At 39.0% G+C, this 22,671-nt stretch overlaps 2 long non-coding RNA genes across 2 annotated transcripts in view; one reads left to right on the top strand and one right to left on the bottom strand.

Annotated features, from left to right (window-relative positions):
- LOC121818674 (uncharacterized) overlaps nucleotides 1-22,316 on the bottom strand; it is a 47,488-nt gene extending 25,172 nt beyond the window's left edge. Inside the window, exons 1-4 of the long non-coding RNA XR_009599569.1 lie at nucleotides 22,205-22,316; nucleotides 11,697-11,836; nucleotides 11,157-11,248; nucleotides 8,755-8,794 (exon numbers count right to left, since the gene is read on the bottom strand). This is a non-coding gene — a long non-coding RNA (uncharacterized LOC121818674). The remainder of the gene's footprint in view (nucleotides 1-8,754; nucleotides 8,795-11,156; nucleotides 11,249-11,696; nucleotides 11,837-22,204) is intronic.
- LOC121818675 (uncharacterized) lies at nucleotides 14,477-17,883 on the top strand. Its single transcript, XR_006058698.2, has 2 exons — nucleotides 14,477-15,735; nucleotides 16,120-17,883. It is a non-coding gene; the product is annotated as an uncharacterized LOC121818675 (long non-coding RNA).
- Nucleotides 22,317-22,671: the final 355 nt, after the last annotated feature.

Below are 22,671 nucleotides of genomic sequence, written 5' to 3'. Positions count from 1 at the left end.
AAAGTGATTCAGTTATACATATACATATATCCATTCTTTTTTTGTTTTTAGAATCTTTCCCCACATAGATCATTACAGTGTTGAGTAGAACTACCTGTGTTTACAGCAGGTTTTTATTAGTTATCTATTTTGTATTTATATTGTAGTAGGTACATGTCAGTCCCAATCTCCTAATTTATCCCTCCCCCTCAGAATAATTTTAAGAATTAACAGTTATCCAAACATAATGAGCTTGCAAAAAAATAAAACCTAGATTATGCTCACACAGTATTTTATGAATTAATATCTTTGAAGGTGATATCAAGAATTCTACATATACACATGTACATAAATATAGGCATGTACGTGATATATACACATGTACATACATACAATATTACTGTTAACCAAAAAAGGTTGTCACTATATTTGTTAATGTTTGGGAAATAAAATCATGTAATAGTCACTGGAGATATATTTGCTGTTCTTTTGTTGTTAAAATATTTCCTCACTAAAATGATTAAAAATGTGAGCTTCTGATGAAAAAATAAATGATGCCATTTGCAAAGGGACACCAAATTAACATCTCAACTTCAGTCATGACAACAAAAACATGTTTCTCTTCAAATTTAATTTCCATGAGAAACTATTCTAAATTAAAACCTTCCAGTGCAGTGTCCTTCCATTTTTTGCATTTTTACTACCTAGAGATCAAACAGTTTGACACAGCAAAAATTCTGGTAAGTTAGGAAGAAATGCTGATTGGTTTGTTGGCTGGTGGCCGGGGGAATGTTATGACCGAGTAATTATGTGTTCTGGACAGATGCATTAACCAGGCTTGGGGCTGGAGCCACTGGATATTATTTTAGTCATAAGGCTAGAGGAACTGAATCATTTTCAAAGCATCGGCTGGCTGACATTGCCTCACTGATGCCTGTTCCAATGACTCTTTGGCAATAACTTGCAACGCTGCACTTATGACATGGTAAACAAAAACTACATTAAAGCTTTGCTTTTTAATCATGAAGGACTTCAACATTTCCACTAAGCTCTCTTGCTATTCATCAAGTCACATAGAAGCCTATTGCAGATTTTCACAGCCCTGTCTTCCGATGGAAGAATTGTAGCAGGCAGAAAGGCTTAGTTTCTTTTTTTTTTAAATAGCAATCAACAGGCTCATGATCAAAATTCAAAATGATAATACACTTTTACAATTGTTCCCAACTATTAAATAGACTGAAAGTCGATAATAGCTTTCACCTTTTACCAATGATATATATTAATTCATAAAATACTGTTCCTTACAAAGCATCTGTGTTTAATGATCAGAAAAATATACATAATAAGAAAATAATACAGTCAACATGATGACTTTCTGCTTCTAGGAAAATACAGTAAGTCCCATGATTATCAGCTGTTTAGCTTTAAGTAACTTTTGTGTCATATAGACATGAAATTTTGCTTCCATGTCAGGTACTAACTGTAAATTTAATAATAATTTAATTGGAATCACACTTAGTTAATGCAGATATTTTAATACTGATTATTTTAAAACTTAATCATTTTAATATGATTTAAAACAGAAACATTTTTACTTTTTTAACGGGTTTGAATTATGAGGGCCTAGTGATATTTCTCACCAATGTAGCACTACTGAAATAAAATGCAAATAATAATCAGGTTTTATGACATTTGAAAGACCTTGAATCATTTTTTCATATGTGCAAATGATTGATTTTGATAGACAGCAAGGTAGGTGATGAATGGAAGAATGTATGAATTGGTAGACAGACATAAATAGGTGATAGCAATAGATAAAGATGGGAGTGTTTCATCGTGGTTTTATTTTCTCTTTCTGTATTTTTAGAGCGTAATGACTACAAATTTTAAAACAATTAAACAAAAGAAGTATCGGAGGATATTCTCCAAAATCAGATATGCTTAAAAACATTCTATGGAGATTCATCATTTTATTTCAGTTTCATAATATGATTGTGATTTTTTAAAATTTTGTTTACTATTAAATAAATAATCCATCAGGGGAAAAGGAAAAATTACTTTCATGGATAGAATTTTTTCTTTTAATTACAAAGAAGCTCTCAACAAATTATAGTATTAGTGCATGTGCTATAACTAAGTTATATGTCTCAAATAGCTACAATGGAAGTTTCTCAAGAAAATACTCCATAAGATAATTATAAATTAGTAAAGAAACACATTACTGTGATCATTATAATCATTGTAATCATCTTGTTATTTTTATTAACAAAATTTACTATTTAAAATGCTGATTGTTTGTTTGTTTTAAATGAGCTCATCCAGGAAATGCTATTCCCTTGGGCTAAAGGGCTATCAGAAGCCTGGAGGCCCCTGTTAATTGGAAGGTACTTAATGAACTTGGGAAAAATCTAGAAAAATTTCTTCCTAAACCATCAAGCACTGCCAAAAATACAAACTGGCTTTTTTTGTTGTTGTTGTTCTATCCAGGAAGAATTTACTGAAAGAAAACTTTAAATTATATCTGAAAAGGAATAGACAGACATAAATGAAACCACGATGATGAAAATGATGAAAGCTATATTTCCTAGAAAATGGAGAATGCAGAAATAAAACAGATTGTTGAAGAAAGAGGCAGAGTTAAAAGCACTATCTTAAGTTAAAAATCATATCATGATTTAAGAAATGGTTTTTATGATTTGAAAATACAGTATATATCAAAATATGATATAACTACAATATAATTAGATTTAAGTTTGAAATATATAATGAAATATTATAATGATACTATAATTATTCTATAATAAAATATTTTAGTTCATTAGAATTTAGCATATAACCAATATAACAGAAAAGCTTTTACAAAGAAAGAATATATGTTACAGCCCAACATCAAGAATATACTCTAGAAATTTCTTATTTAAAAATTTCTACTTCTTTCTTTTTTCTAGGAACTCAAACATTTTCATAAAATAGAAAGTTAAGGGTTATTTTACTATTTTAATCATTTTAATAAACTTATTTTGCTCTGAATTGTTATTAATTTCACTAGTAGTGTTAATTAGTGAAACTAATTGCCACTTAAATTGATCTTGAATAAGTGAGTAGAATATGAATTAGTGCTACTTTATCATATGTGGTATATTCAATTCCTTTCTGGAAAACAAAAAATCAAAATAATTTGATAGCACTGTAAAATTCAAATATGTAATGCAACATCTGCCACATAACAACTGTTTACAAATATCATGAATAAATAAATCTGTTCTTAATAAATGAGTTTTTGTTTACAAAGTCTAGTATTCAGGATTTATTTTCCCACTTACTCTATTCTCAGGCATTGTTTTCATTCAGTATATAGATTAGATAGATCCATCAGCTAATTCCTGTTTAAATGCAAGAAATTCAGGGACTCATTTTTTTAAAGTTTTCATAAGAAATGTTTTTGATTTTAAAAAAAGTTATGTAATCAGATGTTCACCTAGCTGAAGTGCTGCACCCCCCACCAAAAACAAAACAAAACAAAGAGACTTTGAAAAAAAAAAGTCTTTGAACAAGCACAGTATAAAATATGGTGAAAATGTTGAAAGGTATTTTATTACCAGAGGGTGTAATAAATGTGAATTCAGCATAGAGTGACCTAAATTAAATGCAGAAACTTATACAATATATTCTCTGACGGAGCTAATGAAAATACAGTTTTTAAGCAAGCTGCAAAAAAGAATACAAAATAAATGCATGTTAACGTGAAATGATCCTCCACTAATGATTTTCTTAAAAAAAAAAGAAACCATCTATAAAGCCTAAACAGGCAGAAAAGACACACAGACATACATCTGTCATATGTTTGCTGCTTTATAGTTACTGCTTTAAGGAAGGATGTGAATTATGAAGTGAGTCCTTTTGTAAACATTCTAATAAAGTCTGGGTAAGATATACAGGACTTCAGAATCTTTCAAGCTGCTGTGCTCTAAATAACACTAAGAATTCTATAAGAGTCTCAAAGTTATTTGTGTAAATTCCTACACCAACGCAAAACACTCGGCTGCTTTATCATTTTTTAAATCCTTTTAAGAAAATCTGTTGTTATTCTTCCACTTTACAGAGAGGTGATAACACAGCAGTGAAGAATCTACATTTTATACGATGTTCATGCTTTTTGGTCAGTGCATTTAATTTATGAGCCTTCTTTCCTCCCTCCCCTAAAACTTCATGTCGTTAGCTCTGTTGAGGGAGGTGACATGACCACAAGCACATTCTAGGCATCGATTCTTAAGAAAGAGGTTGGTAAGAGGATATGGAAAAATCTTTAAAAATCTAAAATGAAAGGACCCTAGATTTTTAAAGCTTAGAACAAATATGAGACTATCTTCTCTTGTTCTCTCCTATCATTTCTACTAAATATTTCTGAATCAAATCATTTAAATGTGGGGGGATTAATTGCCACAAAGACTGTTTGAAGAACTGAGTCCCAATCCTGTCTTCAGACTGTAGTAATGCTAGTTCAGCCCTATTCCTAGTGACCCTGTTTCACGGTGTACTTTTATCATTCACTTATAAACTAAAACCAACTTCTAAAAAAGAAAATGTCAAAAATTATTTAAAAATCTCTGCCACTAGTTGAATAAAAAATATTTTTCTTGCTTTCTAAAAATACTTAAAGGAAATGTTAACCTCATGAGAAAATCTGAAGCTAAAGTAAAAAGCTGAACCTAACTCCAGTGGGCAAGTTGTTATCAAAGCATTGATTGTTTATAAGCTTTCATTGTCTCATGACTATTTATAGTGTTACCAGTTGAAAGCTAGAAAAGTATATAAACATAATGATGGAAAAAATAAATTTAAAAAACAAAAACTAACAGATTTGTTTATTGGCTCATGTAGAATGTGGAACTATAATCCACTTCCTAAGACACTCAAATTAGTGTTTACTGCTTTTTCATAAGGATTTATGTTCCTTAAATTTACTGTTACATTGAGTCTGGGAATCTAACATCACAAATTTGTTTCTCTTTTCTTCAATAGCAATTCCCTGTGGATAAGAGCTGCTACTGTAAAATTAGATGTTAAGGAAGAAAAGAAAAAAATAGAGACAGCAAAGAGTTTGAGATTCTAGAAGTTAGAAGGACATTTTAATTCTTACTTTCTTTTCTGTTAACAACACCCAGCAACTCTGGGACTTACTCTTTTTTTGGAGGGGAGACTTACTCTCTTTAACTGATGCTATAGAATATTTATGCATGCATGACAACAAAATATGTTTCAATAAAAATATATTTGAAAGAGCAAAGCAAAATTGCTTTAAGCTTTTGATCTGTCTCAGAGCTCACATGGCTGAAAGTCTTTTCCTTTCAACAGTTACATTCAAAAAGTCAAAGATATACAGCTGACGATTCAAGCTGAATGACAGTACGATAAACTATGGTTTCTCCTGAAGATAAAATACATCATAAATCCGAGCAACACTTACCTCATTTTAAATATTACTGTCTCCTTTTATCAGGTAACACTATATGACCTCCCCTTACCTCCCTTCTTCCCATATTTTACATGGGACTTTAATTCTATGCAATGATCACAACCAGAATTTTTTTAATTAAAATAGGATATATGGCTTTAAAGGCTTAGGTTATCTGATAGACAGATTTAATTTGAAAAAATAACAAAGGTAGACTGACTTGTGATACCTATAAAATGTGACAATAATGGAATTGTATCTATTTTAAAATGCCACTAACTCTTTAAACTTAGCTGCAATTTATCACATGATATAAAAATGATAGGCAACACTTTTGAATAAAATGGAAATGCATTCATGACTACAGGGCAAAGGGATATTTTTGCAGGGAGTGTTATGAGAACATAAAGCGTCATTTTTTTTCTCATTAATGTATCTATTCATGAATTATCGAGACCTTATCAACACTGTATGCCCAGTGAACTGCTTGATTTATACTGTCCAGTCTCCAGCCAGAAGTTATCCTTTTCTTTTTTCGGATTCATAAATTTGGATTACACTCCTCGAACTATTCAGTGTGTTCGGTGTACTAATATAAATGCCAATTATCCACTGCACAGCTAGGGGTTTATATGCTGCATTCTCCCAGGCTTGTTGAGAGGTGTGCTCTCTTTTCAGGCTGAAGGGGAGAGGAAGAGTATGCTCCCCTCATCGGGAGAGGAGCATCCTCACAGCAGACAGCAGGGTAACCAGGGGCTCTCTACCCTTTTCCTTTTACTGGCTGCCCCAGAGCGGAAGCTAGGCCCTTCTAGGTACCCCTATCTCATCCATCACTGGAAAACATGAGTCACAAAGACTCCCCAGACAGAAGCCACAGAAGGCACTCTTAACCATATCCTTTCATCCAGAGGATCGTGGCCATCAGCAGGTAAGGATCATGTCCCAGGAGGAGGGAGATGCCCAAGCTAGCTGAAAGTCTCTTTATTGACTTCATCCATTCTATTGTAAATGATTACTTTTTTTCCCCCTACACAGGGACTCAGGGACTGCTGAGTATAAGGAAGCTTTATACATAGCAGTAAATAATATATCCTATTTTCATAAAATATGAGAAAGAAATAGAGTTCTTTAGATTCTAACAGTTTCCTTTTAGGGCATGCTTTGCGGTAGATTTGTACTGATGGGTATCAAAGCGTTTCACACCCCCAGGGTCTATGAATCAGAACCTCTCCACCACCCTGGGCTGACATGGGGTTGAGAGTGTGGCCTTCACCCTTGAAACACAATAAGGCCAGTCAATTCCAGCATGAGACCACAAGGGCTTTCCACACTCACATTCCCCGTGCCTCAGCTTCACCTCAAGGCTAAGGCACCCAGTCTTGAACCTTGCCAGCTCTGAACAGCATTATCTCTATGCTATAGTGTTCTCTTATTCCTCTTGCCTTAAAAAAAAACACAACAATGTCCTTCTTTTCCACAAGTAAACCTCTCCATCTGTGCTGAATTTCACCTTCTCTTGCCTCCCCAAGAACTTTGCTCCCTTGACCTCCTCACTGACTCCTCCCAATATGCCTCCATATTGGATCCATTTGGAAAAACAAAATTATTTCATGTGTCCCTACCACATTCGTCCAGCTATTTTTCCATTTCTATCCTTCTTTTCACTGCTATAAACTTCCAAAGCATTCATTTTTCTCCTTCTATGACACATAATCTATACATCATTAATGACTTGTTTCCTGTCTATTTTCACAAGCAATTTATAAACTCCATAAAAGCAGAGATTAAGTTGTCTTGTTCCAGCCTGTTCCCTCAACACTTAATACTGTTTCTGGCACATAATAAGTGATCAAAAAAACCATTGATTATATTCGATTATTTAATTTTAATAAGTACTTCTTCTTTTTCTTACCAATGTCACTGTCATTTCTGAAAATCTGGTTTCCACCCCACCACTCACATGAAAATGTACGCTCATCAAAAATACATGGTTTATACTTTCTCAACACTTACTTACAGGTCAGTAAGTACAATAGCATTGTCTCAGCCCTCACTGTTTTTGACCCTTAAGAATTGGAGGCTGATAAGGACAGAGGAGCCTGGTGGGGTGCATAGGGTCACACAGTCAGACACAACTGAAGTGATTTAGCACCCACACACGAGGACTCTTTTTGGTGACTTTCCAGGCCACTGGCTCTCCTCACGTTACAATCATTGGGAATTCATCTCTGTTTCCTTCATCTAAACTTTGCAAACTCTGGGAGTTTCCTGACAGTCCAGTGGTTAGAACTCCTTGCTTTCATGGCTGGAGGGGCCTGGGTTTGATCCCTGATTGGGGAACTAAGACCCTATAAGCTGCATGGCACAGCCAGCAAGATAAAGAAATTTAAAAATAAATTTTACAAACTCACCTCACCACCTCCACCCCAATCTCCTTGCCTGGGATGCTGTCTTTGATTTCAGCCTCTCCCGTCTCAATCCACACTGAAAGTTATTAGGGGCTTTACTATCCCTGTTCAAAATTTTGAAAGCTTCTCTCTGTTTATATTATTATTAAATCTAAACTCCTTATCCTGGCATTCAAGGCCCTTTATAATCTATCCCTTAATCTCTCCAGCTCAAATTACTTACAGTCATCCCAACTTATTTATTAGGACCATAAATGTTGTCTATTTTCCTCTGTAGGGCTTTTGCTCAATGTCAGTTGAATTCAGAATGCTTCTACCTCCTTTTGGAGTATCCAAATAGTATCTATCTTTTAATATTCAGTCCAGATTCCTATTTCTTCATTAAGAAGAATTCATAATTTAAATATTTCAAGTATAATGGTGTCCATTTGCACCATTGTTTTGGAAAGTAACCATGTACTTAAATACTGATTTTCTTTTTATTTTGTTCATTTGGAGTACTTTTGTAATACGTTGTTGGTATTGAAAAATCAAGAGGTACAAAAAAGTATATACCAGAAAAAAAATGCCAGGGACATCACTAGTGGTCCAGTAGCTAAAACTCTGTGCTCCCAATGCAGAGGGCCCAGGTTCAATTCCTGGTCTGGGAACTAGATCCCACATGTCTCAACTAAGACCCAACACAACCAAATAAATAAATATATATATATTTTTAAAAATACCTCTCATCCTTCAACCAGGTAGGTTCCCTCCTGGTAATAACCAGTGTTGTCAGCTTCTTGTGTATCCTAGAGATTTATTTATTAGAAGTAAATAAAATGTACTGCCTTTTAATACGTTTCACATTTTGTACCAAACAGCTATGTATCTACATATCTCCTTTTCTAGATATTTAACATTTTATATACTTACATATTATCTTCCCGCTTATGGAGACTGTATGTCTTGGCTTCTTTATACAAAAAAAAAAAAAAAAAGAAAGAAAAGCTGTCACACAAATATTGCTTGATTGTGCAATTCTTCCTTTCAAGTTTGGGATAGAGTATGCAATGGGAAGACTGAATCTCCAGCACCTCCTCAATTAAGGATAAAAATGTAAGCAGTAAGTTTTTCTCAAGCACTTCCTCCCCATCCACCAGCACCATTAAAGGGAAACTACAGCATGACTAATCACATATGCAGATGTGCATTGTTTCCCCGCGATAGTTTAATGCGTTCCAGATTCAAGCATGCATTACCATATTTCCTTTGGTTCTGATACATCTGCTGATACAAAGATTAACAAAATCACTGATTTGTAATGGACGATTCTGTTTCATTTTAGAAATCTTTCATTCCTGCAGCATTCCAAGTTCGCCCAAGGTATGTTTGCATTGAAATTTTTGTTTCGTAATTGAGTCCATCTCCATTTCATGTTGCATGTATCAGAAATGACGTGAAAGCCCACCCACCTTGTTACTGCTTCTTAGTACCCTACAGTTTCCTATAATCATTTTAAATGTATATACCAAACTGTGAAATGATAAACCTTCCAATTTTTTGTTTAATAAAGTCATGAAATAATACCTAGGAGTGAAGCATTGGAATCCAAGTAAGTTTCATTCATAGCTAAACATTGCACCCAGTCATATTAATTTAAAGTGTTACCTAGTATATGAGTAAGTGTTTGTAATCAAACGGTTTATTTGGTCAATAAAGAAACAAAGCAGATAAGCCAGAATCCCTCAAAATCCATTAGTTAAAAAGTCTTTATGAAGTTGTCTGTTTTAGTGGAAGAAACTGAATAGATAGTTCCAAATACTGTCTTCACTTCACACCATGCCAAACAGAACTTTAAGGTATATCCCACACTTGTTCCTGGAATTATGATATTTCTTGCTGGTTAATCTTGTATTTAAATCCATCTCCAAGATTTAAATATTAATTATAAAGCCTCAATTTTCCTTGGTGGGGGGAACTGTCTTGAACCAACAAATAAAATTCTAGTTTCAAAAAGTTAACCTAAATGAGTTTTATCTCTACTAGTACTGATGGTTTTTAAAGTTGGAAAAATTTTCCCACAGAACTCTATGGAAAACACTAGTATTTTAGGCTTAAGAATTTTAGTAACTCATTAAATCACCATAATTGCAGCATACTTTTGGTTTATGTTATTTTTCTTAATGGCATCTGTTCTTCCCAACTAAATAACATAAATGGTCATAGGCTTATTTTTATTCCTACGAGCCTTCTACCTACGGCAGTCCTCTAAGTATAAAATTCACAGTAAGTGTGAGTGAGATTAAAGGAGATTCAATAGTTCATTCATCCTCACAAAGACTGAAGGTTTTGGAGGAATTGTTTGTTTCCGGTTTTTTGGAGGAGAGGGGCTGCCATACAGGCTTACTTTACTGTGCTTTGTAGGTATTGCACTTCTTTTTTTTTTACATCTTGAAGGTTTATGGCGACCCTGCATTAAGCAAGTCAATCAGCACCATTTTTGTAACAGCATTTGCTCACTTCATGTCTGTGTGTCACAGTTTGGTAATTCTTGCAATATTTCAGATTTGTGTTATCCTACACCGGGATACATTTTGTTTGGGGTTTTATTTCAGAATGGGAGTATCTGTTCTCATCCATGGTTTGGACATTTGCTAGCTAAGAAATTAAGTAAATTTAACAATTCAACAGAATGCTCATGTTCGATGTTAAGACACACCGAAGGTAGGTTGGAAAGGCTTAGCTTTGATAGGCATGATATATAGTTGGGGAAGTGAGTGTCCCCAAATAATTATGCTCTCTTTGAAAGAGTGGCCTATTTATAAGCAGAACAACCGACGAGACTGAGGTAGCAGTTGTCAAATTTACAGGAAGCAATTAAAGAACCAAAGATTCTCCTCTTTTACTGGCTGTTTCTGGGTTACATAGAGATTATGAAGAGAGACAAGAAAAATGACAGAGGAGCCTAAACAGCCCATCAAACTTTCCACTAAGAAAATTGTTTTTTTCCCCAGATAAACTTTCCAATTAACAAACACTTATTGTTTTTATTTCATACCCTATTGTGATTTTGCACACACACACACACACACACACACAAATTGATTTCTACATGTTAGCAGAAAACACAGGGATGTTTATTCCCCAAAGGACTCGTTCCCTGTTTCACCAGCGTTTTGTAATCTCCTCCATCCGCCGTGCCTTTGGTGGCCTGCCATCTGGCAGTGTGCCTTTTATTTTATGAATAAGGTCCCCAATTGTTTCTGCAGCTGCTATCAGTGTAGTCTGACCTGCTGCAGATGAGGATCCCAGAGAAAATCATCTTCAAGACTTACACAGCGTCTCATTCCTGTGGTTCTCTTCCCAGACCGCAAGCTGTGCTTTTCTCGCATTTATTCCTCACCACAGATGGGGACAATACTAGACCCTGAGTTCAAGAAAGATATAAAAGTGAACCCTTTCCAGTAATCGCTGTTTATGAATGTATTTATGAACCTATGAATATGCAACCTATTCATTCTATACATAGTACACACATGTGGTTGTTCCCATTCATAGTCTCTGAGAATCCTAAGCAATCAATTTCTCTCTCCTTCCAACTAGTTGTTTTTTATGCCAATATCTTCCTATCAACCTCAGGCAAAATAATCATTTTCAAACTGTACTCCCAAGAGTCCAGGGGGATGAATGGAAGAGATCCAAGTGGCAGGCTGCTGCCCAGCACCTTTCTGTCAACCAGGGTAGTTCTTTTTAATTTCTTTTTTAAGATTTTTTTTTTTATGTGGACCACTTTTAAAGTCATTATTGAATTTGCTAAAATATTGATTCTGTTTTATGTTTTTGTGTTTTAGGCCATAAGGCATGTGGGATCTTACCTCCCCAGTCAGCCAGTTCAGTCACTCAGGCATGTCCAACTCTTTGCGACTCCATGGACTGCAGCATGCCAGGCTTCCCTGCCCATCACCAACTCAAACTCATGTCCATTGAGTCAGTGATACCATCCAACCATCTCATTCTGTGGAGGGGACAAGAAGGAAAGGACTGGAAACCTGAGCGAAAAAAGAGCAACAATAGGAAACCTAGGTTCTGAAAGTTGAGACCCATGAGTCAAGGAGAGTGGAGAGCTGGCGGCTGGTAAGGGGTGGGGGGTAGTTTTCATTTACCCCCTACTGCTCCCTGACCCTCCCCAATCCCATCTTGGTTAGCAGAGCTCCTATCTCCAGATCAATAGAGTTTTTCTTCTCTAATACAAGAACTTGATTCTTCTGATTGTGTCAACTATTAATATAAATATTTTTGCTTAACTGAATTTTACTCTAAAAGGCTTCTGTTGGGAGGAAAGGATAAAGAAGATGTGGTGTGTATATATATATATATATATATATATATATATATATATATATATAAAGGAATATTATTCGGCCATAAAAAAGAATGAAATTGTTCCATTTGCAGAGACATGGGTGGACCTAGAGATTGTCATACAGAGTGAAGTTAAGTCAGAAAGAGAAAAGCAAATAGTTATATTAATGCATATATGTGGAATCTAGAAAAAAGGTATAGCTGAACTCATTTGTAAGATAGGAATAGAGACACAGACATAGAGAACAAACCTATGAACACCAAGGGGGAAAGGGAGGAGGTTGGGATGGATTGGCAGATAGGGTTTGGCATATATACGCTACTATACATATAATAGATAACTAACAAGAATCTGCTCTATAGCACAAGGAACTCCACTCAATGCTCTGTGGTAGCCTAAATGGGAAGGAAGTCCAAAAGAGAGGGGATATGTGTATATGCATAGCCGATTCACTGTACTATACAGCAGAAAGCAACACAACATTGTAAAGCAAAAATACTCTAATAGAAAGTTAAACATAAATAAACGAACGGTCCTGTTGTCACCAGTACCAATAATAATGCCTAACCGATATTCATCTTGAGTTTTGCTACTTTCATAAAGCCTGCCTATTTTTTTTTCCAAATTCAAGCCACAAATTTCTCAAATCTATCCACAGAACTGGTTATACACACTGATGTTTAGGTCTCCCATTTTGGCACAAGAAGTGATGGATAAAAGCTCACCTAGGGTACAAAGGGAGGATGTATGCAGTCGGTTCCTTAAATTACACTCTCCTTGCAGCAAGGTATGAGCAGAGTCTTTACTTAACTTGTACAATTTGTAAAACGGCAGAAGGAAAAGCCTACTGGGTCTAGTTTTTACATTACATTGAAGTGATAAGTAAAATTGAGTTATAGCCATGTCTCACTCTCTGCAAATTACCATCCCACGTCTCCCGGCCTGCACTGGAGGACGTTTCTCTGAAGAAACAGGCTCCAGAGAAACATGCTTCTGAATGGAGAGCGAGCTGAGGTAAATTCGAAAGCCAAGTTGGCAGGCTGCGTCACTGTACAATAGAAGAAGGAAACAGGATTGTGTTTCTACAAAGACTGCGTCAAGTTTCAGCAGAAGTCAACCTCAGATGAGAGTGGAAGTGAAAGAGAGGTGGCAGAGAACTTGACTGAAATGAAAACAGATCTCCACCAAGAATTTTCATACCAATTGTCCCCACATAGACACATGAACATTTCAGATACACCTAGTAACACTGCCAGCTAATAGTCTACAACTGATAAAGTGCTTTCGTGTGTGTTTTCCCTTCTTGGCAGGCTGTGAGCCTTGAACATCAATCAGTCATCCAGGATGCTGCTGGAGGCTAAAGAAGAGCCTTCTAGACCTCAGCTTTCTTCAGGCACCACCTGTGGATAGATACACCCCATGGTACCCCCTAGGTCCATGGGTCTCAGGACCATGCGTGTGTTTGCGTGCACACTGTCTCTACTGCACGGGGCAGGGTCAAGACACAAGGAACCACCGCACCTTCTTTCTGCAGGTCAGAGCTCTCCTGCACAATCTACTGTCCATCACATTGAGAAGCCACACCCACATCCAAACACCCTTTGAAAACTCTCCGTGCTACCTAGGATGCTGACAGAGATGTCTTGCTGATTTACCCAGTCCTTTGATGATGAATAAAATCAAGCCCTGATCCCCACTGCTGTTTGATAATTCAGCTACGTCCAGCGAGGGAGCCCTGCTGGTCACTCATAATACAGCCTCCCAGTCTTCCTCTGTCTGTGAAGGACCTGTGAAAGGTAGGATGCTAACAGGCTGACTCTTCCTTTTCTAAAGCCCTATCGACACAAGTTGTTGTTTAGTTTCTAAGCCATGTCTAACTCTTTTGCAACCCCATGGACTGTAGCCCCCAGGCTCCTCTGTCCATAGAATTTTCCAGGCAGGAATACTGGAGTGGGTTGCCATTTCCTTCTCCAAGGGATCTTCGTGACCCAGGGATCAAACCCAAGTGTCCTGCATTGGCAGGCAAATTCTTTACCACAGAGCCATTAGGGAAGCCCGTATTTACACAAATTACTTCTTTTTAATGAGCAACCAGGATTTCTTTTCTTTCCTCTTTGTATCAACCACACACACATTCAGCGCTGGAGAACCAGTGAACATGTTGTGTTTTTATTTATTTTATTTCTAATGAGGCAGGTTCAAATCAAACAGCAAAGTCCGAGAAAATAATCAAACAGCTCGTGGAAGGCTTTTTGCCTTTGTGTTTGTTCTAATTTTCCTCCACTGATCGTTTTCAACTCTCTTCTTCATCAAGGGCAATTAAGTAGGTTTCCTGCCCCCAGGGCAGGTGGTAGCCCCAGGTTCAGGCAAAATCACTGAGACCCTGATGGCTACCGTGTCTTGGTACTCAATGGGCAACTTCCCAAGGGGAGGCTTTCAGTGGAGAAACAGAGACACTGGGAGACCTTTCTGCAAAACCAGACATTACTTGGAAACCCAGCCAGTTTTGGCTATTGTTGAGAAGATGCTCAGCTTTCCCCAGGCAACACTTCTGTCCCCAGAAAGGAGAGGGCAGTGAGATCCCAGGTAGGTAAAGGGAGAAAACCCCCTCTATCCCTGAGAGATGTGACCTGTTCTTCGTTTTGAATTTGGCCTGGTGTCACTGAAGATCCATGGGGCCGAGATCCCATAAACGGCACCAAGTATACTGAATTGTTGACTCCATGGCTTGAAACAAGACCGACACTAGTTTGAGAGGGGTATGGAGAGCCCTTTACCCACCGCCACACAGATGGAAATGGTGTGAGCCAGGCGAAAAGGATGGAGGGTGCTGCTATCTGCTTTGTGTCGAAGCAGGTACCTGGTAGAAAGACTGGGGAAAGACAGGCAGTGTAATTTGATTTATTATGTAATAGGATTGTACACAATAAAGAAACCTCTTAGGTGACAAGGAGAGAGGTCTCAACCAGATGGCTAGGACTGTACCTTATGCTTCTATTAAAAATCACATCCTCTGTGTGTCCAGCCCAAAGTGAGTCCTAATATAAAACTGACACTCCCCGTTAGAGTAAAAGCTCTAGAAAAGGGTTTTGTTTTTGTTGTTGTTTTGATTTTTAATTGTGTGTCCCCATCACCTAAACAGGCAGGCATTCAGTGCATATTTGCTCATTGACAGATAGAGTTTTCCATGTCCTCCTCCCTCCCCAACCCCATGGAACAACAGGATTTATAAACCAAAGCCAGTGAAAAAGGGAGCCGCTGGTAGAAAGAAGTGCTTTCTAACCACAGTTTGGGGAAGAACTGGCCACCCAGGAAGATAAGTTCTGACTCAACACCATCTTCACCTACTCTTTATGAATAAGGGAAGCAAACCCACACGTGTGTTGAGGACCTTGGCATGGGGAGGGGCCTGAGCACTCCTAACGACCTTTCCTGAGATTCTTGGAGAAAAGAGATCCTGGGTACTGGGTGATCAGATGAAAGATGGCAAGAACATCAAACGCATCAATGCAAACTACTACGTAAAGGAAATGTATTCATTCAAACTGCAGGTAACTGGAAAACGGGTTTTGGAAATGGCTCTAGTTTTGTTTTGTTTTGTTTTGTTTTTCAAGCGTTAATCTTGGAGCTTCTGGTTTAGACTCTTTCTCCGCTTCCTTCTTGTGGGTCCTTACGGAAAGAGGATGCTCCAAGCCCGAAATCAATGTCCCTTTCGCTGCTCAGAGACCTTAGGTTCTGGCCCCCAACCCCCGTTGTCACAGCCCCTACCCCCACCCACCGCCCAGCTACTGACCGAGGCCTTGAGCAGCTGCCATAATGTGTATAAAATAACCTCTCCCAGACATTGGTTTCCTCTGTTCTTGGAATGTTTTTGGCAGATTCCCCCCGTTTCCCGGGTCTCTTGGGAGTCTAAACACACATTTTCTTTATTTCAGACTAGATTACAGAGTGTTCACTACCTTGAGCGCTTCCTACCCCTCTCCTCCTCCTAGCCGTGCGCTCGTCCCTGCCAGCCCCGGGAGCGCGGGGACTCGAAGGCGTGAGACCTGGCAGACCCAGCCTTTTGCATCTTCGAGTGCAAAATCTGATTCAGTCAGGACGATTTAAACTGCCATATGCCGCCGGAAGACTGAGGGGCCCGTGCGGCCAAATGAGAGCTGCTGCCGACCTAGCGCCGCGGTCCCGGGAGTGCGGGTCCTGTGCCTGCGACCAGGCTCCACATCGCTGCCCCGGTTTTCAGACGCACGCTTTTCAGAAAGCTTCTGTTCATTGGAATACATCCTTCAAAGCGATGGGGAGAGGAGCGGGTGGAGCAAAGCCCGAGTGGAGTCTAGGGGCTCCAGAGCAGAGGAACTAGAAAATGCGAAATAGACTTCTGCTGGCCCTGGATCATTCGGCTTTGATACTGAGCTGCGGCTATGTTGGGTCGTTTCGGTCCCGGCTATCACTGGCTCTCGATTCTGGAGCTAAGTTACAGCCTTTCCACTGGTACGCGTGGGGCAATTCATTAGGCAAGAAGCCGATTAGCTGTTTATTATCTATAAACATTCCAACCACAGCAACCAATCATAAAACCGAGGAAGGGCCTGTAAAGTAAGCCTTGGTGTGAGCAGCGAGGGCTCAGTGACCGTTCCTGGAGACGAAGGGTCCTTGAGAGAGAGAAAGAGGGAGAGAGAGAGAGGGGGGGAAGGGGTTTGGGGTGGCGTGGAGTCAACAACAAAGCCATTTGTCGGAAAATCACTTACTAGATTTTTGAGAATCACGATTTTTTTTGAATGGAACAGGGTAGCAGAAAAATTAGACAGCTTAAAGTCATAAGTGGGGTTGTTGATGCCAGCAATAAAAGCTATTGATTAAATGGGAAGAACAATTTAGTCTTTGGTTCTTGGTGACATACGAAGTGACCAATCAGGAAAGGAACCTAACAATATTTTATGGGGGGAAAACACGTTTCAAACTGCCTTCTTTTTAGTGACAGAAATTAACTTTTGAGTATGGCTGAGACCCTTTTTAAAATTCTCGTTTGGGATAAAACATTTTCGAATAGGAGTTAGTATCAAGCAATTAAATACCGTTTTAAAGTATGAAGTCTGGTTGTTGTTTTCAACCAAATAGCTATTTTGTTTCTTTAGGTATTTTCTTAGACAAGCTTTAAACTCTCACTGCTTATTTGATGTTTTACTATATTAGAAAGCCATCCAATTTTTATACTGGTTTTCTAATAACTAATTCAAGTGCACTGTTCTCAGTCTGATTCAGAACCTATTACTGAGAAACCAAGTTATTGGTAAATTTCTTAAATATAGTTTAACAAATATATTGTTTTGGAAATTCATTAGAAATAGATTTTAGGAGATTTAGTGACATACACACATACCAGAGGTTTCCTATTTTTTAGATTTTTAAAGCTTTTAATGGAAGTTTAACAATGCAAAAAGAGCCACAAATAATACATTGAAAGCTCAATAAATTGTTAAAAACAGTGCATCCCATGTAACTACTGAGATCAAGAAAAAAACATTACCAACATCCAAGAAGTCCCCCTTATGTAAAAGAAAAATAGGTTTGCTTTTGGTTTGGAGATATGCTTTTTAAAATAGTTGCTCATCACGTGCTCAGATTTCTTTTCAGTATCAGTATTGTGGATTTTTCTTTTTCCAGGGGATTATCTTCTGGTAAATAAAAATAAAATGCTCTGAGTTTTCCTGTGTTGAAAAGGGAATAAAATGTCTCCAAATTCATTTCCCCCCTTGGCAACCCACACCCCTTCCCAGCTTTCCCAAGTCCACACCGGGAGACATAACAAACAAACGATTACATGTTGAAAAACACATCTGAAAACAGAAAGGTCACATTACCCCCTGAGTCCTGGGGAACATTAATCTCGTGTTTGGAAAACAGTTGACAGTTGAAGGTTGGGGTTTCTCTCTTTTCTACAGTAGGACTAAAACGGGGAGGGGAGGGGGGACAGGGAGGGAGTCATTTGAGAATAAAAGGGAAGAGATCATCACTGTGGTCTCTTACAGAAATAAATGCTTTGAGGGACCACCAACTTCCAACCCAGATTTAACTGAATGACGGAATGCATGCATGAATGATTGGGGGGGAAAAAAGAATGCCACCAGGAGAAAGAATCCGAAATGGCTTGCCTTTACTCAAAGAGTGCAGAGGTGTGCCTGAGCTTTCCTAGAATAATTAATGTGAATAGTGAGCAATAGTAAGATAGCGTCAAGCCCAGAGCGCCTAAGGGCAGAGTTTGCTGGACGAAAACCAGTCCCTTCTCTAATAGTTTATGGGAAGGTGAAAGCTGATTGCCTAACCACTCGCCTGGATCGGCATTTCCCTGAGCCCGCGCCTTCCCCAGGTCCCCCACCCCTCCAGTCCTCTGACTGCTCGGAATTCCTTCTCCTGACTTGGATGAGCGCCCAGAACCCACTGACGGGTGGGGGTGTGGGGGGGGGGGGCAAATTGTCGGGAGGTGGATTGGGTGTCTAGCACCCTGATATCTAAGATCGCCCAAGATTCTGCGTATCTGAATTTGCGAGGTAGAATGAGGAAAGATCTGAAGTACGTTTCTGGTACGATGACTAGAAATATCACGCTGAAAATTATACTGGTCCATTGCAAATTCAGCATATAGTGATTTCCCCTTTATTAGCATCCTTACATCCTGACATCTCTAAAACAATGAGCTTGAGAGGCAGGACACGATGGAGGGGCCAGGCAGTGATAGCGGGAACCAAGGGACTTCGGGTCAAGCAGGTTTCCTAGAGCTTTAAATGACCTTGGGAATGTCTCTTTAATCTTAATGGGCTCAGGGATCCCCGTACACAAAATGAGATCTGATGATGGTGCGCTCTCGACCTCTCTGACTGCAGGTCAGTAATCAGGCCCTGGCGAGAAGAGGCTGTAGGTGGCTAGAACCATCTCCTTGGCCCCCTCTGAGCGTCTGAGAAAAGCTCGCCCTTGGAGCCCAGGAGATTGGGGTGGGAAAATTAGCGGGCAATTCGCTCTGAGCCGGGACAGTTAATCTGCCTAGAGCCCGCGTGGCCAGGACGAGCGAGCTTTCTCTCGGCCTGCTCTGTTCCGGGCTGACAGTGATTTATGCGCCGGTGACACAAGCGGCCGTGAACCTGGATGCTTGGACGGTTCTCGGGGGCTGCACGGAGTTAAAGCAGGACCGCTCAGCGCGGCGCTGAGGAAGGTCTTGCAGCCTGCACGGCCTCTCTCGGGTGCTCGCAGCTCCAGCGCGCGCATGCGGCAGATTTTCCTGCTCAGTTGGATTGTCAACCTTCTCGGTTAACCGAAGGCATTTCCACTCCTGGATGTGTCGCCCTCGAGCCCTGGGCTCTGGACCGAACTCGAGGTGCAGGTCTCGCGCCGACGGTGAGAGAGTTGTCCTAGAGTTCAAAGCCATCTGCCTTCATGGGGGAGGGGGGCGGGGTGGATGCTTTGCCTCGGGAAAGAACTGTCCCTGGTCATTTATTTTAAGACATTCACTCCTCCAGATCCAGAGCCCAGCCTCCCTGCGGCTATAGCCCCCGCACCAGGCAAGCGCGCTCTCCCGGAAGCAGCGAGACTGGATCAATGCGGTTGCAAATAGTTTTTTGCTTGTTTGTTTGTTTTACAGCCACCGGCCACGGCCGCACGTCCCTCGCGGTTCAAAGTCCACGGCAGCTGCCTTCACTGAAGCTGGAGGCCGCCTCCCGGGACCACAAAGCGAACGCCTCCGCCCGGCAGGCCTCGGGCGGGGCCCCGGGACTTCTGAGGTGTTGGGGGATGCTGGCTCCATCCTCCGCGGTTCCCTTGTCGACCCAGGGGTTCAAACATTCATTTTATAATCGTCTTTGAACAACAACGCGCGGCTAAGAAAGACTGCCAAGAATTAAACTGAAGTCAGGCACCCACGTTTCGGGGAGATTTTTTTCCCTTGAGCTTGGGACAAGGGGGGCTGTGCCCCTTTACGATTCATTCACCCCATTTCTTCCAACTCTGTGTTCTGCTTGGTTACAAGAAGCGATGTGGACACGGTGTGAAACCAGGCGGGGCGGAAAGTGGGGCTCCTCTCCCTGGCTCAGGTGTGTAATCTCGAACCCACTGCCATCCCCAGCCCACCCCGCCCTGGATGCAGGGACGCGGAGAAGCAAGCATCTCTACGCACCAGCAGGAAGAAGGTGAGACCAGAAGGCCATGGATCAGGCCTTAATGCTCTGCAGGGGTGAGGTGTGGAGATCTCTGAGGAGTTGGGCCTTGCTTCCCTGCTGTTCCTCTCCTTTATATCTCCCACCTCCTCCTCATGACACACACACCTGGAGGGAGGGGAAATGGATGGAGAGGAGGCTGGAGAGACGCTCCCACCCACCAGGAGATCAGACTCTTCTAAGGCCACGCGATTTGCCCAGTTCTGGTGGAGGTCACAGAAGATGCTAAGACAGATGCTAAGATGATGCTAAGAAGATGCTAAGATGAGAAGACACAGGAATGGTCCGACGCAGGAAGCTCAAAAGGAGACAACCCTCTCTCATTCATAAATATTACTGCAAATGTATTAGAGACCTCAAGTGATTTTTTATTCCGATTGCAGTCTCCGCTGAAGGGGATCTGGTACTGTTTGTGCTAGTCAAGCGCCAGAACACTGTTAAAGTGAAAGGGGAAAGGGAACTAAGAATGTTTAAAAAGACACACGTAACATTTTAAGATAATCACATACAAAATGCTCACATAACTTTTATGAGGCCAGTTACAATGAAGAAAATACATTTTCTAATGTACTAAAATTTAGTTCTTTTGGTGGTTTCAACAGACTTTCAAAATTGATGATATTTTATTATAAAACTTGACTTTGCAGAAAAATTAGTACCTTTGGCTTTTTAAACATACATAGTTATTTTAAAACAAAATGTCTTTAACTATCTGGCACAAACACAAAACACTAAAAACATATTTTAGGAATTATCATAATACCTCCTCCTCTATGAGATCAGAGTTTTACCTATTTAAACCAAGAATAAATAGCTAACTCTTTGGTTTCAACAACTTTTTCTTCTTAGTTCCTAAATGTTGACTGAAAAGTAATAAATGACTGTTTTTAAGAAATCATTAAAAAGCAAGATTAAAAATTGTATAATCTTCCTAGATTATAAAATATAATAAAACATAAACATACTAGAAAATAAAATTTATATAAATTTCACCTGACTGTATGAAACTGTCATTTATAAATTTTAGACTCTTATGAAACATAATTCACTTATGTTAAATGTATTTGGTAACAAAATTGGAGCCTTATTGTTTAGTTTAAGCACATACAGTATTACTATTTTCCTTTATCTTTGAAAAACCCCTCTCCCCAATGAAAGATCTTTTCCTTAAGCAGCAAATTATGTCAAAATATAAAATCTAAAGGAATTGGCCATTTTAAAGTCTTTTTGATAACTTTGGAGAGTATATGTGTTGGTATTTTTTCTCTTTCTCGCTCCTTTCCGTAATTTCCATATGTGAATATGTGTTTGTGTAACTCACTATCTTTCCCCACGTAAGTCATGTATATCAGGAAGGAAAAGTTAATTTTGAGACTCATATTTATTTTAAAAATGTTATACATTGTATGTATGAGGTAAGTAAACTAAATTTACAATATTTTTTCACAATGATAGAGCAAATGTAAGGAATGCTATATCATTAATGTTAAAAGAGAAAACCTCTCAGCTTGTGAACATCAACGACCTATCTTCTCTTGATTAAAAAAAAAAAGTACACTGAATTCTTTGGTTAGGCTCTGTATATATTAATAACGTGTCCTCAATAGTTTTGATCTCCAGTATTAACGTTGAGATTATAGAGCTAGCTTTATACCATTTAAAGAGGATTTCTGAGCAACATAAACATGAAAGGGAAAAGACATCTTCCCCACATATCCACACCCTAAACTTTTATCCCTGACGCAGTAAGAATAATCTTTTTATTCCATTAAAATGGTCACTAACCTTATAATGATAAAAGAATGTTTCCATCTCTTACCTGAAAGGAGGCTTGTCAATATAACAGGAACTGAAATTGGGACTGTTCTGTGTTGTCTATTACAGTACAAGGCTCTGTACTGTTTTGCCTCTTTGAAGGCTGAAGTAACAATGTATGACTCTTGCCTCCTGGGACCCTATGAAAATGAGATAGCTGGTTCCAATAAAAGCTAGAGACCTTGACGCTGGGACAGAGTTGAGGAAAACCAATATTTCACATGCACTAAAAAATAATTATCATGTTATTCTAAACTTGTTTTTCTTGAATATTTTTGTATGTACATATGAACATTATCCTCATTCACACAAATATGAAAGAAATTATTTTACTGATACAAATACTACTTAAACCTTTTGTTTTCAAAGGGGCAAAAATCACCTCAGAGAGCAGTTGCTTAAAGCCTTTGAAATTTGAATATTTTAATTTACAACTTATATCCTTATCATCTTAAAAAATGTTAGGCTTCT

The sequence above is a fragment of the Ovis aries genome, chromosome 2 (genome assembly GCF_016772045.2).
Source record: "Ovis aries strain OAR_USU_Benz2616 breed Rambouillet chromosome 2, ARS-UI_Ramb_v3.0, whole genome shotgun sequence".
Taxonomy (NCBI): domain Eukaryota; kingdom Metazoa; phylum Chordata; class Mammalia; order Artiodactyla; family Bovidae; genus Ovis; species Ovis aries.
The sequence above is the reverse complement of the archived record's forward strand: the minus strand, read 5'-3'. Positions and strand labels throughout refer to the sequence as shown.